The sequence below is a fragment of the Oncorhynchus kisutch genome, unplaced genomic scaffold (genome assembly GCF_002021735.2).
Source record: "Oncorhynchus kisutch isolate 150728-3 unplaced genomic scaffold, Okis_V2 Okis02a-Okis13b_hom, whole genome shotgun sequence".
Taxonomy (NCBI): domain Eukaryota; kingdom Metazoa; phylum Chordata; class Actinopteri; order Salmoniformes; family Salmonidae; genus Oncorhynchus; species Oncorhynchus kisutch.
The window spans coordinates 14115276-14128737 of record NW_022261979.1 but is presented as its reverse complement, the minus strand read 5'-3'; the positions used below and the strand labels follow the sequence as shown (position 1 = coordinate 14128737).

Below are 13462 nucleotides of genomic sequence, written 5' to 3'. Positions count from 1 at the left end.
CTACCCTCAACCATCTATTACTGATGTCCTTCCTCTACCCTCAACCATCTATTTCTGATGTCCTTCCTCTACCCTCAACCATCTATTACTGATGTCCTTCCTCTACCCTCAACCATCTATTACTGATGTCCTTCCTCTACCCTCAACCATCTATTTCTGATGTCCTTCCTCTACCCTCAACCATCTATTACTGATGTCCTTCCTCTACCCTCAACCATCTATTACTGATGTCCTTCCTCTACCCTCAACCATCTATTACTGATGTCCTTCCTCTACCCTCAACCATCTATTTCTGATGTCCTTCCTCTACCCTCAACCATCTATTACTGATGTCCTTCCTCTACCCTCAACCATCTATTCTGATGTCCTCCTCTACCCTCAACCATCTATTACTGATGTCCTTCCTCTACCCTCTCCCATCTATTACTGATGTCCTTCCTCTACCTCTCCATCTATTACTGATGTCCTTCCTCTACCTCAACCTCTCCCATCTATTACTGATGTCCTTCTCTACCCTCAACCATCTATTACTGATGTCCTTCCTCTATCCTCACCTCTCCCATCTATTACTGATGTCCTTCCTCTACCCTCAACCATCTATTACTGATTTCCATCCTCTACCTCAACCTCTCCCATCTATTACTGATGTCCTTCCTCTACCCTCAACTCTCCCATCTATTACTGATGTCCTTCCTCTACCCTCAACCTCTCCCATCTATTACTGATGTCCTTCCTCTACCCTCAACCATCTATTACTGATGTCCTTCCTCTACCCTCAACCATCTATTACTGATGTCCTTCCTCTACCCTCAACCATCTATTACTGATGTCCTTCCTCTACCCTCTCCCATCTATTACTGATGTCCTTCCTCTACCCTCTCCATCTATTACTGATGTCCTTCCTCTACCCTCAACCTCTCCATCTATTGATGTCCTTCCTCTACCCTCAACCATCTATTACTGATGTCCTTCCTCTATCCTCAACCTCTCCCATCTATTACTGATGTCTTCCTCTACCCTCAACCATCTATTACTGATGTCCTTCCTCTATCCTCAACCTCTCCCATCTACTACTGATGTCCTTCCTCTACCCTCAACCTCTCCTATCTGTTACTGATGTCCTTCCTCTACCCTCAACCATCTATTACTGATGTCCTTCCTCTACCCTCAACCCCTCCCATATATTACTGATGTCCTTCCTCTACCCTCAACCATCTATTACTGATGTCCTTCCTCTACCCTCAACCATCTATTTCTGATGTCCTTCCTCTACCCCCTAACCATCTATTACTGATGTCCTTCCTTTACCCTCAACCATCTATTACTGATGTCCTTCCTCTACCCTCAACCATCTATTTCTGATGTCCTTCCTCTACCCTCAACCATCTATTACTGATGTCCTTCCTCTACCCTCAACCATCTATTACTGATGTCCTTCCTCTACCCTCAACCATCTATTACTGATGTCCTTCCTCTACCCTCAACCATCTATTTCTGATGTCCTTCCTCTACCCTCAACCATCTATTACTGATGTCCTTCCTCTACCCTCAACCATCTATTTCTGATGTCCTTCCTCTACCCTCAACCATCTATTACTGATGTCCTTCCTCTACCCTCTCCCATCTATTACTGATGTCCTTCCTCTACCCTCTCCCATCTATTACTGATGTCCTTCCTCTACCCTCAACCTCTCCCATCTATTACTGATGTCCTTCCTCTCCCTCAACCATCTATTACTGATGTCCTTCCTCTATCCTCAACCTCTCCCATCTATTACTGATATCCTTCCTCTACCCTCAACCATCTATTACTGATTTCCATCCTCTACCCTCAACCTCTCCCATCTACTACTGATGTCCTTCCTCTACCCTCAACCTCTCCCATCTATTACTGATGTCCTTCCTCTACCCTCAACCCTCCCATCTATTACTGATGTCCTTCCTCTACCCTCAACCATCTATTTCTGATGTCCTTCCTCTACCCTCAACCATCTATTACTGATGTCCTTCCTCTACCCTCAACCATCTATTACTGATGTCCTTCCTCTACCCTCTCCATATTACTGATGTCCTTCCTCTACCCTCAACCTCTCCCATCTATTACTGATGTCCTTCCTCTACCCTCAACCATCTATTACTGATGTCCTTCCTCTATCCTCAACCTCTCCATCTATTACTGATGTCCTTCCTCTACCCTCAACCATCTATTACTGATGTCCTTCCTCTATCCTCAACCTCTCCCATCTACTACTGATGTCCTTCCTCTACCCTCAACCTCTCCTATCTGTTACTGATGTCCTTCCTCTACCCTCAACCATCTATTACTGATGTCCTTCCTCTACCCTCAACCCCTCCATATATTACTGATGTCCTTCCTCTACCCTCAACCATCTATTACTGATGTCCTTCCTCTACCCTCAACCATCTATTCTGATGTCCTTCCTCTACCCTCAACATCTATTACTGATGTCCTTCCTTTACCCTCAACCATCTATTACTGATGTCCTTCCTCTACCCTCAACCATCTATTTCTGATGTCCTTCCTCTACCCTCAACCATCTATTACTGATGTCCTTCCTCTACCCTCAACCATCTATTACTGATGTCCTTCCTCTACCCTCAACCATCTATTACTGATGTCCTTCCTCTACCCTCACCATCTATTTCTGATGTCCTTCCTCTAACCTCAACCATCTATTACTGATGTCCCTTCCTCACCCTCAACCATCTATTTCTGATGTCCTTCCTCTACCCTCAACCATCTATTACTGATGTCCTTCCTCTACCCTCTCCCATCTATTACTGATGTCCTTCCTCTACCCTCTCCCATCTATTACTGATGTCCTTCCTCTACCCTCAACCTCTCCCATCTATTACTGATGTCCTTCCTCTACCCTCAACCATCTATTACTGATGTCCTTCCTCTATCCTCAACCTCTCCCATCTATTACTGATATCCTTCCTCTACCCTCAACCATCTATTACTGATTTCCATCCTCTACCCTCAACCTCTCCCCATCTACTACTGATGTCCTTCCTCTACCTCAACCTCTCCCATCTATTACTGATGTCCTTCCTCTACCCTCAACCTCTCCCATCTATTACTGATGTCCTTCCTCTACCCTCAACCATTATTTCTGATGTCCTTCCTCTACCCTCAACCCATCTATTACTGATGTCCTTCCTCTACCCTCAACATCTATTACTGATGTCCTTCCTCTACCCTCAACCATCTATTACTGATGTCCTTCCTCTACCCCAATCATCTATTACTGATGTCCTTCCTCTACCTCAACCTATTACTGATGTCCTTCCTCTACCCTCAACCATCTATTACTGATATCCTTCCTGTATAGTACAACACGCTAACAGATTGCACCACAGGATCCATCAACAACACTCACTGATCACCATATTTTTGCAGAACTTGGATGTACGATATTCGAAAAGTCCAAAATATATTTAGGTACCTGGCTAGCTCAGTCGGTAGAGCATGAGACTTTAATCTCAGGGTCGTGGGTTCGAGCCCACGTTGGGTGATTATTTTCTCTGCCGAAGCACCAACTCACTTTGCAAACAACCATCCGCTTGGAATTTTGAGGAGGCTTAACAACCTGCATAGCTGGTGATACTGAAGGCTAAGAAACTTAATTCTATCTCTGCCTGCACTCTGACCTGTCATCTCAATGACATCCCTATTACAGATTAATTGTACTCTTAAATGGATTGAGTAAATGCTCCTTTTCTTGACAAGAATAGACAGGCAGAGGACTTCAAGAAGAATACTTGCTCCTGGTGGGGCTTGAACTCATAACCTTGTCATCTAATTGCTGTATTCTGCTGTATAAGTACAACACGCTAACAGATTGCACCACAGGATCCATCAACAACACTCACTGATCACCATATTTATCAGAAACTGGAATGTACTATTTCGAAAAAGTCAAAAATACTATAGGGGTACCTGGCTAGCTCAGTCGGTAGAGCATGAGACTCTTAATCTCAGGGTCGTGGGTTCGAGCCCCATGTTAGGTGATTATTTTCTCTGCCGAAGCACCAACTCACTTCGCAAACAACCATCCGCTTGGAATTTCGAGCAGGCTTGCCACCCTGCATAGCTGGTGATACAGAAGGCTAAGAATTTAAATTCTATCTCTGCCTGCACTCTGACCTGTCATCTCAATGACATCCCCATTACAGATGAATTGTACTCCTAAATGGATTGAGTAAATGCTCATTTTCTGGACAAGAAATAGACAGGCAGAGGCTTCAAGAAGAATACTTGCTCCTGGTGGGACTTGAACTCATAACCTTGTCATCGAATTGCTGTATTCTGCTGTATATGTACAACACGCTAACAGATTGCACCACAGGATCCATCAACAACACTCACTGATCACCATATTTTGCAGAAACTTGGATGTACGATATTCGAAAAAGTCAAAAATACTATTGAGGTACCTGGCTAGCTCAGTCGGTAGAGCATGAGACTCTTAATCTCAGGGTCGTGGGTTCGAGCCCCACGTTAGGTGATTATTTTCTCTGCCGAAGCACCAACTCACTTCGCAAACAACCATCCGCTTGGAATTTCGAGCAGGCTTGCCACCCTGCATAGCTGGTGATACAGAAGGCTAAGAATTTAAATTCTATCTCTGCCTGCACTCTGACCTGTCATCTCAATGACATCCCCATTACAGATGAATTGTACTCCTAAATGGATTGAGTAAATGCTCCTTTTCTGGACAAGAAATAGACAGGCAGAGGCTTCAAGAAGAATACTTGCTCCTGGTGGGGACTTGAACTCATAACCTTGTCATCTAATTGCTGTATTCTGCTGTATAAGTACAACACGCTAACAGATTGCACCACAGGATCCATCAACAACACTCACTGATCACCATATTTTGCAGAAACTTGGATGTACGATATTCGAAAAAGTCAAAAATATATTAGGTACCTGGCTAGCTCAGTCGGTAGAGCATGAGACTCTTAATCTCAGGGTCGTGGGTTCGAGCCCCACGTTAGGGTGATTATTTTCTCTGCCGAAGCACCAACTCACTTCGCAAACAACCATCCGCTTGGAATTTTGAGGAGGCTTACCACCTGCATAGCTGGTGATACAGAAGGCTAAGAATTGAAATTCTATCTCTGCCTGCACTCTGACCTGTCATCTCAATGACATCCCTATTACAGATTAATTGTACTCCTAAATGGATTGAGTAAATGCTCCTTTTCTTGACAAGAAATAGACAGGCAGAGGCTTCAAGAAGAATACTTGCTCCTGGTGGGGCTTGAACTCATAACCTTGTCATCTAATTGCTGTATTCTGCTGTATAAGTACAACACGCTAACAGATTGCACCACAGGATCCATCAACAACACTCACTGATCACCATATTTTGCAGAAACTGGAATGTACGATATTCGAAAAAGTCAAAAATACTATTAGGGTACCTGGCTAGCTCAGTCGGTAGAGCATGAGACTCTTAATCTCAGGGTCGTGGGTTCGAGCCCCACGTTAGGTGATTATTTTCTCTGCCGAAGCACCAACTCACTTCGCAAACAACCATCCGCTTGGAATTTCGAGCAGGCTTGCCACCCTGCATAGCTGGTGATACAGAAGGCTAAGAACTTAAATTCTATCTCTGCCTGCACTCTGACCTGTCATCTCAATGACATCCCTATTACAGATTAATTGTACTCCTAAATGGATTGAGTAAATTCTCCTTTTCTTGACAAGAAATAGACAGGCAGAGACTTCAAGAAGAATACTTGCTCCTGGTGGGGCTTGAACTCATAACCTTGTCATCTAATTGCTGTATTCTGCTGTATAAGTACAACACGCTAACAGATTGCACCACAGGATCCATCAACAACACTCACTGATCACCATATTTATCAGAAACTGGAATGTACTATTTCGAAAAAGTCAAAAATACTATAGGGGTACCTGGCTAGCTCAGTCGGTAGAGCATGAGACTCTTAATCTCAGGGTCGTGGGTTCGAGCCCCATGTTAGGTGATTATTTTCTCTGCCGAAGCACCAACTCACTTCGCAAACAACCATCCGCTTGGAATTTCGAGCAGGCTTGCCACCCTGCATAGCTGGTGATACAGAAGGCTAAGAATTTAAATTCTATCTCTGCCTGCACTCTGACCTGTCATCTCAATGACATCCCCATTACAGATGAATTGTACTCCTAAATGGATTGAGTAAATGCTCATTTTCTGGACAAGAAATAGACAGGCAGAGGCTTCAAGAAGAATACTTGCTCCTGGTGGGACTTGAACTCATAACCTTGTCATCGAATTGCTGTATTCTGCTGTATATGTACAACACGCTAACAGATTGCACCACAGGATCCATCAACAACACTCACTGATCACCATATTTTGCAGAAACTTGGATGTACGATATTCGAAAAAGTCCAAAAATATATTTAGGTACCTGGCTAGCTCAGGTACCTAAATAGGTACCTGGCTAGCTCAGTGCCGAAGCACCAACTCACTTTGCAAACAACCATCCACTTGGAATTTCGAGCAGGCTTGCCACCCTGCATAGCTGGTGATACAGAAGGCTAATAATTTGAATTCTATCTCTGCCTGCACTCTGACCTGTCATCTCAATGACATCCCTATTACAGATGAATTGTACTCCTAAATGGATTGAGTAAATGCTCCTTTTCTTGACAAGAAATAGACAGGCAGAGGCTTCAAGAAGAATACTTGCTCCTGGTGGGGCTTGAACTCATAACCTTGTCATCTAATTGCTGTATACTGCTCTATAAGTACAACACGCTAACAGATTGCACCACAGCATCCATCAACAACACTCACTGATCACCATATTTTGCAGAAACTGGGATGTACGATATTCGAACCAAGTCAAAATCACTATTGAGGTACCTGGCTAGCTCAGTCGGTAGAGCATGAGACTCTTAATCTCAGGGTCGTGGGTTCGAGCCCCACGTTAGGTGATTATTTTCTCTGCCGAAGCACCAACTCACTTCGCAAACAACCATCCGCTTGGAATTTCGAGCAGGCTTGCCACCCTGCATAGCTGGTGATACAGAAGGCTAAGAATTGAATTCTATCTCTGCCTGCACTCTGACCTGTCATCTCAATGACATCCCCATTACAGATGAATTGTACTCCTAAATGGATTGAGTAAATGCTCATTTTCTGGACAAGAAATAGACAGGCAGAGGCTTCAAGAAGAATACTTGCTCCTGGTGGGACTTGAACTCATAACCTTGTCATCGAATTGCTGTATTCTGCTGTATATGTACAACACGCTAACAGATTGCACCACAGGATCCATCAACAACACTCACTGATCACCATATTTTGCAGAAACTTGGATGTACGATATTCGAAAAAGTCCAAAAATATATTTAGGTACCTGGCTAGCTCAGTCGGTAGAGCATGAGACTCTTAATCTCAGGGTCGTGGGTTCGAGCCCCACGTTGGGTGATTATTTTCTCTGCCGAAGCACCAACTCACTTTGCAAACAACCATCCGCTTGGAATTTTGAGGAGGCTTAACAACCTGCATAGCTGGTGATACTGAAGGCTAAGAACTTAAATTCTATCTCTGCCTGCACTCTGACCTGTCATCTCAATGACATCCCTATTACAGATTAATTGTACTCTTAAATGGATTGAGTAAATTCTCCTTTTCTTGACAAGAAATAGACAGGCAGAGACTTCAAGAAGAATACTTGCTCCTGGTGGGGCTTGAACTCATAACCTTGTCATCTAATTGCTGTATTCTGCTGTATAAGTACAACACGCTAACAGATTGCACCACAGGATCCATCAACAACACTCACTGATCACCATATTTATCAGAAACTGGAATGTACTATTTCGAAAAAGTCAAAAATACTATAGGGGTACCTGGCTAGCTCAGTCGGTAGAGCATGAGACTCTTAATCTCAGGGTCGTGGGTTCGAGCCCCATGTTAGGTGATTATTTTCTCTGCCGAAGCACCAACTCACTTCGCAAACAACCATCCGCTTGGAATTTCGAGCAGGCTTGCCACCCTGCATAGCTGGTGATACAGAAGGCTAAGAATTTAAATTCTATCTCTGCCTGCACTCTGACCTGTCATCTCAATGACATCCCCATTACAGATGAATTGTACTCCTAAATGGATTGAGTAAATGCTCATTTTCTGGACAAGAAATAGACAGGCAGAGGCTTCAAGAAGAATACTTGCTCCTGGTGGGACTTGAACTCATAACCTTGTCATCGAATTGCTGTATTCTGCTGTATATGTACAACACGCTAACAGATTGCACCACAGGATCCATCAACAACACTCACTGATCACCATATTTTGCAGAAACTTGGATGTACGATATTCGAAAAAGTCAAAAATATATTGAGGTACCTGGCTAGCTCAGTCGGTAGAGCATGAGACTCTTAATCTCAGGGTCGTGGGTTCGAGCCCCACGTTGGGTGATTATTTTCTCTGCCGAAGCACCAACTCACTTTGCAAACAACCATCCGCTTGGAATTTTGAGGAGGCTTAACAACCTGCATAGCTGGTGATACAGAAGGCTAAGAATTTAAATTCTATCTCTGCCTGCACTCTGACCTGTCATCTCAATGACATCCCTATTACAGATTAATTGTACTCCTAAATGGATTGAGTAAATTCTCCTTTTCTTGACAAGAAATAGACAGGCAGAGGCTTCAAGAAGAATACTTGCTCCTGGTGGGGCTTGAACTCATAACCTTGTCATCTAATTGCTGTATTCTGCTGTATAAGTACAACACGCTAACAGATTGCACCACAGGATCCATCAACAACACTCACTGATCACCATATTTATCAGAAACTGGAATGTACTATTTCGAAAAAGTCAAAAATACTATAGGGTACCTGGCTAGCTCAGTCGGTAGAGCATGAGACTCTTAATCTCAGGGTCGTGGGTTCGAGCCCCACGTTAGGTGATTATTTTCTCTGCCGAAGCACCAACTCACTTCGCAAACAACCATCCGCTTGGAATTTCGAGCAGGCTTGCCACCCTGCATAGCTGGTGATACAGAAGGCTAAGAATTTAAATTCTATCTCTGCCTGCACTCTGACCTGTCATCTCAATGACATCCCTATTACAGATGAATTGTACTCCTAAATGGATTGAGTAAATGCTCATTTTCTGGACAAGAAATAGACAGGCAGAGGCTTCAAGAAGAATACTTGCTCCTGGTGGGGCTTGAACTCATAACCTTGTCATCTAATTGCTGTATTCTGCTGTATAAGTACAACACGCTAACAGATTGCACCACAGGATCCATCAACAACACTCACTGATCACCATATTTTGCAGAAACTTGGATGTACGATATTCGAACAAGTCAAAATCACTATTGAGGTACCTGGCTAGCTCAGTCGGTAGAGCATGAGACTCTTAATCTCAGGGTCGTGGGTTCGAGCCCCACGTTAGGTGATTATTTTCTCTGCCGAAGCACCAACTCACTTCGCAAACAACCATCCGCTTGGAATTTCGAGGCAGGCTTGCCACCCTGCATAGCTGGTGATACAGAAGGCTAAGAATTTGAATTCTATCTCTGCCTGCACTCTGACCTGTCATCTCAATGACATCCCCATTACAGATGAATTGTACTCCTAAATGGATTGAGTAAATGCTCATTTTCTGGACAAGAAATAGACAGGCAGAGGCTTCAAGAAGAATACTTGCTCCTGGTGGGGCTTGAACTCATAACCTTGTCATCTAATTGCTGTATTCTGCTGTATAAGTACAACACGCTAACAGATTGCACCACAGGATCCATCAACAACACTCACTGATCACCATATTTTGCAGAAACTTGGATGTACGATATTCGAAAAAGTCAAAAATATATTGAGGTACCTGGCTAGCTCAGTCGGTAGAGCATGAGACTCTTAATCTCAGGGTCGTGGGTTCGAGCCCCACGTTGGGTGATTATTTTCTCTGCCGAAGCACCAACTCACTTTGCAAACAACCATCCGCTTGGAATTTTGAGGAGGCTTAACAACCTGCATAGCTGGTGATACTGAAGGCTAAGAACTTAAATTCTATCTCTGCCTGCACTCTGACCTGTCATCTCAATGACATCCCTATTACAGATTAATTGTACTCTTAAATGGATTGAGTAAATTCTCCTTTTCTTGACAAGAAATAGACAGGCAGAGACTTCAAGAAGAATACTTGCTCCTGGTGGGGCTTGAACTCATAACCTTGTCATCTAATTGCTGTATTCTGCTGTATAAGTACAACACGCTAACAGATTGCACCACAGGATCCATCAACAACACTCACTGATCACCATATTTATCAGAAACTGGAATGTACTATTTTCGAAAAAGTCAAAAATACTATAGGGGTACCTGGCTAGCTCAGTCGGTAGAGCATGAGACTCTTAATCTCAGGGTAGTGGGTTCGAGCCCCATGTTAGGTGATTATTTTCTCTGCCGAAGCACCAACTCACTTCGCAAACAACCATCCGCTTGGAATTTCGAGCAGGCTTGCCACCCTGCATAGCTGGTGATACAGAAGGCTAAGAATTTAAATTCTATCTCTGCCTGCACTCTGACCTGTCATCTCAATGACATCCCCATTACAGATGAATTGTACTCCTAAATGGATTGAGTAAATGCTCATTTTCTGGACAAGAAATAGACAGGCAGAGGCTTCAAGAAGAATACTTGCTCCTGGTGGGACTTGAACTCATAACCTTGTCATCGAATTGCTGTATTCTGCTGTATATGTACAACACGCTAACAGATTGCACCACAGGATCCATCAACAACACTCACTGATCACCATATTTTGCAGAAACTTGGATGTACGATATTCGAAAAAGTCCAAAAATATATTTAGGTACCTGGCTAGCTCAGGTACCTAAATAGGTACCTGGCTAGCTCAGTGCCGAAGCACCAACTCACTTTGCAAACAACCATCCACTTGGAATTTCGAGCAGGCTTGCCACCCTGCGTAGCTGGTGATACAGAAGGCTAATAATTTGAATTCTATCTCTGCCTGCACTCTGACCTGTCATCTCAATGACATCCCTATTACAGATGAATTGTACTCCTAAATGGATTGAGTAAATGCTCCTTTTCTTGACAAGAAATAGACAGGCAGAGGCTTCAAGAAGAATACTTGCTCCTGGTGGGGCTTGAACTCATAACCTTGTCATCTAATTCCTGTATACTGCTCTATAAGTACAACACGCTAACAGATTGCACCACAGCATCCATCAACAACACTCACTGATCACCATATTTTGCAGAAACTGGGATGTACGATATTCGAACCAAGTCAAAATCACTATTGAGGTACCTGGCTAGCTCAGTCGGTAGAGCATGAGACTCTTAATCTCAGGGTCGTGGGTTCGAGCCCCACGTTAGGTGATTATTTTCTCTGCCGAAGCACCAACTCACTTCGCAAACAACCATCCGCTTGGAATTTCGAGCAGGCTTGCCACCCTGCATAGCTGGTGATACAGAAGGCTAAGAATTGAAATTCTATCTCTGCCTGCACTCTGACCTGTCATCTCAATGACATCCCCATTACAGATGAATTGTACTCCTAAATGGATTGAGTAAATGCTCATTTTCTGGACAAGAAATAGACAGGCAGAGGCTTCAAGAAGAATACTTGCTCCTGGTGGGACTTGAACTCATAACCTTGTCATCGAATTGCTGTATTCTGCTGTATATGTACAACACGCTAACAGATTGCACCACAGGATCCATCAACAACACTCACTGATCACCATATTTTGCAGAAACTTGGATGTACGATATTCGAAAAAGTCCAAAAATATATTTAGGTACCTGGCTAGCTCAGTCGGTAGAGCATGAGACTCTTAATCTCAGGGTCGTGGGTTCGAGCCCCACGTTGGGTGATTATTTTCTCTGCCGAAGCACCAACTCACTTTGCAAACAACCATCCGCTTGGAATTTTGAGGAGGCTTAACAACCTGCATAGCTGGTGATACTGAAGGCTAAGAACTTAAATTCTATCTCTGCCTGCACTCTGACCTGTCATCTCAATGACATCCCTATTACAGATTAATTGTACTCTTAAATGGATTGAGTAAATTCTCCTTTTCTTGACAAGAAATAGACAGGCAGAGACTTCAAGAAGAATACTTGCTCCTGGTGGGGCTTGAACTCATAACCTTGTCATCTAATTGCTGTATTCTGCTGTATAAGTACAACACGCTAACAGATTGCACCACAGGATCCATCAACAACACTCACTGATCACCATATTTATCAGAAACTGGAATGTACTATTTTCGAAAAAGTCAAAAATACTATAGGGGTACCTGGCTAGCTCAGTCGGTAGAGCATGAGACTCTTAATCTCAGGGTCGTGGGTTCGAGCCCCATGTTAGGTGATTATTTTCTCTGCCGAAGCACCAACTCACTTCGCAAACAACCATCCGCTTGGAATTTCGAGCAGGCTTGCCACCCTGCATAGCTGGTGATACAGAAGGCTAAGAATTTAAATTCTATCTCTGCCTGCACTCTGACCTGTCATCTCAATGACATCCCCATTACAGATGAATTGTACTCCTAAATGGATTGAGTAAATGCTCATTTTCTGGACAAGAAATAGACAGGCAGAGGCTTCAAGAAGAATACTTGCTCCTGGTGGGACTTGAACTCATAACCTTGTCATCGAATTGCTGTATTCTGCTGTATATGTACAACACGCTAACAGATTGCACCACAGGATCCATCAACAACACTCACTGATCACCATATTTTGCAGAAACTTGGATGTACGATATTCGAACCAAGTCAAAATCACTATTGAGTTACCTGGCTAGCTCAGTCGGTAGAGCATGAGACTCTTAATCTCAGGGTCGTGGGTTCGAGCCCCACGTTGGGTGATTATTTTCTCTGCCGAAGCACCAACTCACTTTGCAAACAACCATCCGCTTGGAATTTTGAGGAGGCTTAACAACCTGCATAGCTGGTGATACTGAAGGCTAAGAACTTAAATTCTATCTCTGCCTGCACTCTGACCTGTCATCTCAATGACATCCCTATTACAGATTAATTGTACTCCTAAATGGATTGAGTAAATTCTCCTTTTCTTGACAAGAAATAGACAGGCAGAGACTTCAAGAAGAATACTTGCTCCTGGTGGGGCTTGAACTCATAACCTTGTCATCTAATTGCTGTATTCTGCTGTATAAGTACAACACGCTAACAGATTGCACCACAGGATCCATCAACAACACTCACTGATCACCATATTTATCAGAAACTGGAATGTACTATTTTCGTAAAAGTCAAAAATAATATAGAGGTACCTGGCTAGCTCAGTCGGTAGAGCATGAGACTCTTAATCTCAGGGTCGTGGGTTCGAGCCCCACGTTAGGTGATTATTTTCTCTGCCGAAACACCAACTCACTTCGCAAACAACCATCTGCTTGGAATTTCGAGGAGGCT

At 43.5% G+C, this 13462-nt stretch overlaps 18 non-coding genes across 18 annotated transcripts; all 18 read left to right on the top strand.

Annotated features, from left to right (window-relative positions):
* The first annotated feature begins 3962 nt into the window (after positions 1–3962).
* On the top strand, positions 3963–4035 carry trnak-cuu (transfer RNA lysine (anticodon CUU)). The gene has a single exon. It is a non-coding gene; the product is annotated as a tRNA-Lys (tRNA).
* Positions 4036–4459: 424 nt separating this feature from the next.
* On the top strand, positions 4460–4532 carry trnak-cuu (transfer RNA lysine (anticodon CUU)). Its single transcript has one exon. It is a non-coding gene; the product is annotated as a tRNA-Lys (tRNA).
* Positions 4533–4955: 423 nt separating this feature from the next.
* On the top strand, positions 4956–5028 carry trnak-cuu (transfer RNA lysine (anticodon CUU)). The gene has a single exon. It is a non-coding gene; the product is annotated as a tRNA-Lys (tRNA).
* Positions 5029–5452: 424 nt separating this feature from the next.
* trnak-cuu (transfer RNA lysine (anticodon CUU)) lies at positions 5453–5525 on the top strand. Its single transcript has one exon. It is a non-coding gene; the product is annotated as a tRNA-Lys (tRNA).
* A 423-nt stretch (positions 5526–5948) lies between these two features.
* Positions 5949–6021, top strand: trnak-cuu (transfer RNA lysine (anticodon CUU)). Its single transcript has one exon. It is a non-coding gene; the product is annotated as a tRNA-Lys (tRNA).
* An 882-nt stretch (positions 6022–6903) lies between these two features.
* trnak-cuu (transfer RNA lysine (anticodon CUU)) lies at positions 6904–6976 on the top strand. Its single transcript has one exon. It is a non-coding gene; the product is annotated as a tRNA-Lys (tRNA).
* A 423-nt stretch (positions 6977–7399) lies between these two features.
* Positions 7400–7472, top strand: trnak-cuu (transfer RNA lysine (anticodon CUU)). The gene has a single exon. It is a non-coding gene; the product is annotated as a tRNA-Lys (tRNA).
* Positions 7473–7895: 423 nt separating this feature from the next.
* On the top strand, positions 7896–7968 carry trnak-cuu (transfer RNA lysine (anticodon CUU)). The gene has a single exon. It is a non-coding gene; the product is annotated as a tRNA-Lys (tRNA).
* Positions 7969–8391: 423 nt separating this feature from the next.
* On the top strand, positions 8392–8464 carry trnak-cuu (transfer RNA lysine (anticodon CUU)). Its single transcript has one exon. It is a non-coding gene; the product is annotated as a tRNA-Lys (tRNA).
* Positions 8465–8886: 422 nt separating this feature from the next.
* trnak-cuu (transfer RNA lysine (anticodon CUU)) lies at positions 8887–8959 on the top strand. Its single transcript has one exon. It is a non-coding gene; the product is annotated as a tRNA-Lys (tRNA).
* Positions 8960–9383: 424 nt separating this feature from the next.
* On the top strand, positions 9384–9456 carry trnak-cuu (transfer RNA lysine (anticodon CUU)). Its single transcript has one exon. It is a non-coding gene; the product is annotated as a tRNA-Lys (tRNA).
* A 424-nt stretch (positions 9457–9880) lies between these two features.
* On the top strand, positions 9881–9953 carry trnak-cuu (transfer RNA lysine (anticodon CUU)). The gene has a single exon. It is a non-coding gene; the product is annotated as a tRNA-Lys (tRNA).
* A 424-nt stretch (positions 9954–10377) lies between these two features.
* Positions 10378–10450, top strand: trnak-cuu (transfer RNA lysine (anticodon CUU)). The gene has a single exon. It is a non-coding gene; the product is annotated as a tRNA-Lys (tRNA).
* An 882-nt stretch (positions 10451–11332) lies between these two features.
* On the top strand, positions 11333–11405 carry trnak-cuu (transfer RNA lysine (anticodon CUU)). Its single transcript has one exon. It is a non-coding gene; the product is annotated as a tRNA-Lys (tRNA).
* A 424-nt stretch (positions 11406–11829) lies between these two features.
* On the top strand, positions 11830–11902 carry trnak-cuu (transfer RNA lysine (anticodon CUU)). Its single transcript has one exon. It is a non-coding gene; the product is annotated as a tRNA-Lys (tRNA).
* Positions 11903–12326: 424 nt separating this feature from the next.
* Positions 12327–12399, top strand: trnak-cuu (transfer RNA lysine (anticodon CUU)). Its single transcript has one exon. It is a non-coding gene; the product is annotated as a tRNA-Lys (tRNA).
* A 425-nt stretch (positions 12400–12824) lies between these two features.
* trnak-cuu (transfer RNA lysine (anticodon CUU)) lies at positions 12825–12897 on the top strand. The gene has a single exon. It is a non-coding gene; the product is annotated as a tRNA-Lys (tRNA).
* Positions 12898–13321: 424 nt separating this feature from the next.
* On the top strand, positions 13322–13394 carry trnak-cuu (transfer RNA lysine (anticodon CUU)). Its single transcript has one exon. It is a non-coding gene; the product is annotated as a tRNA-Lys (tRNA).
* Positions 13395–13462: the final 68 nt, after the last annotated feature.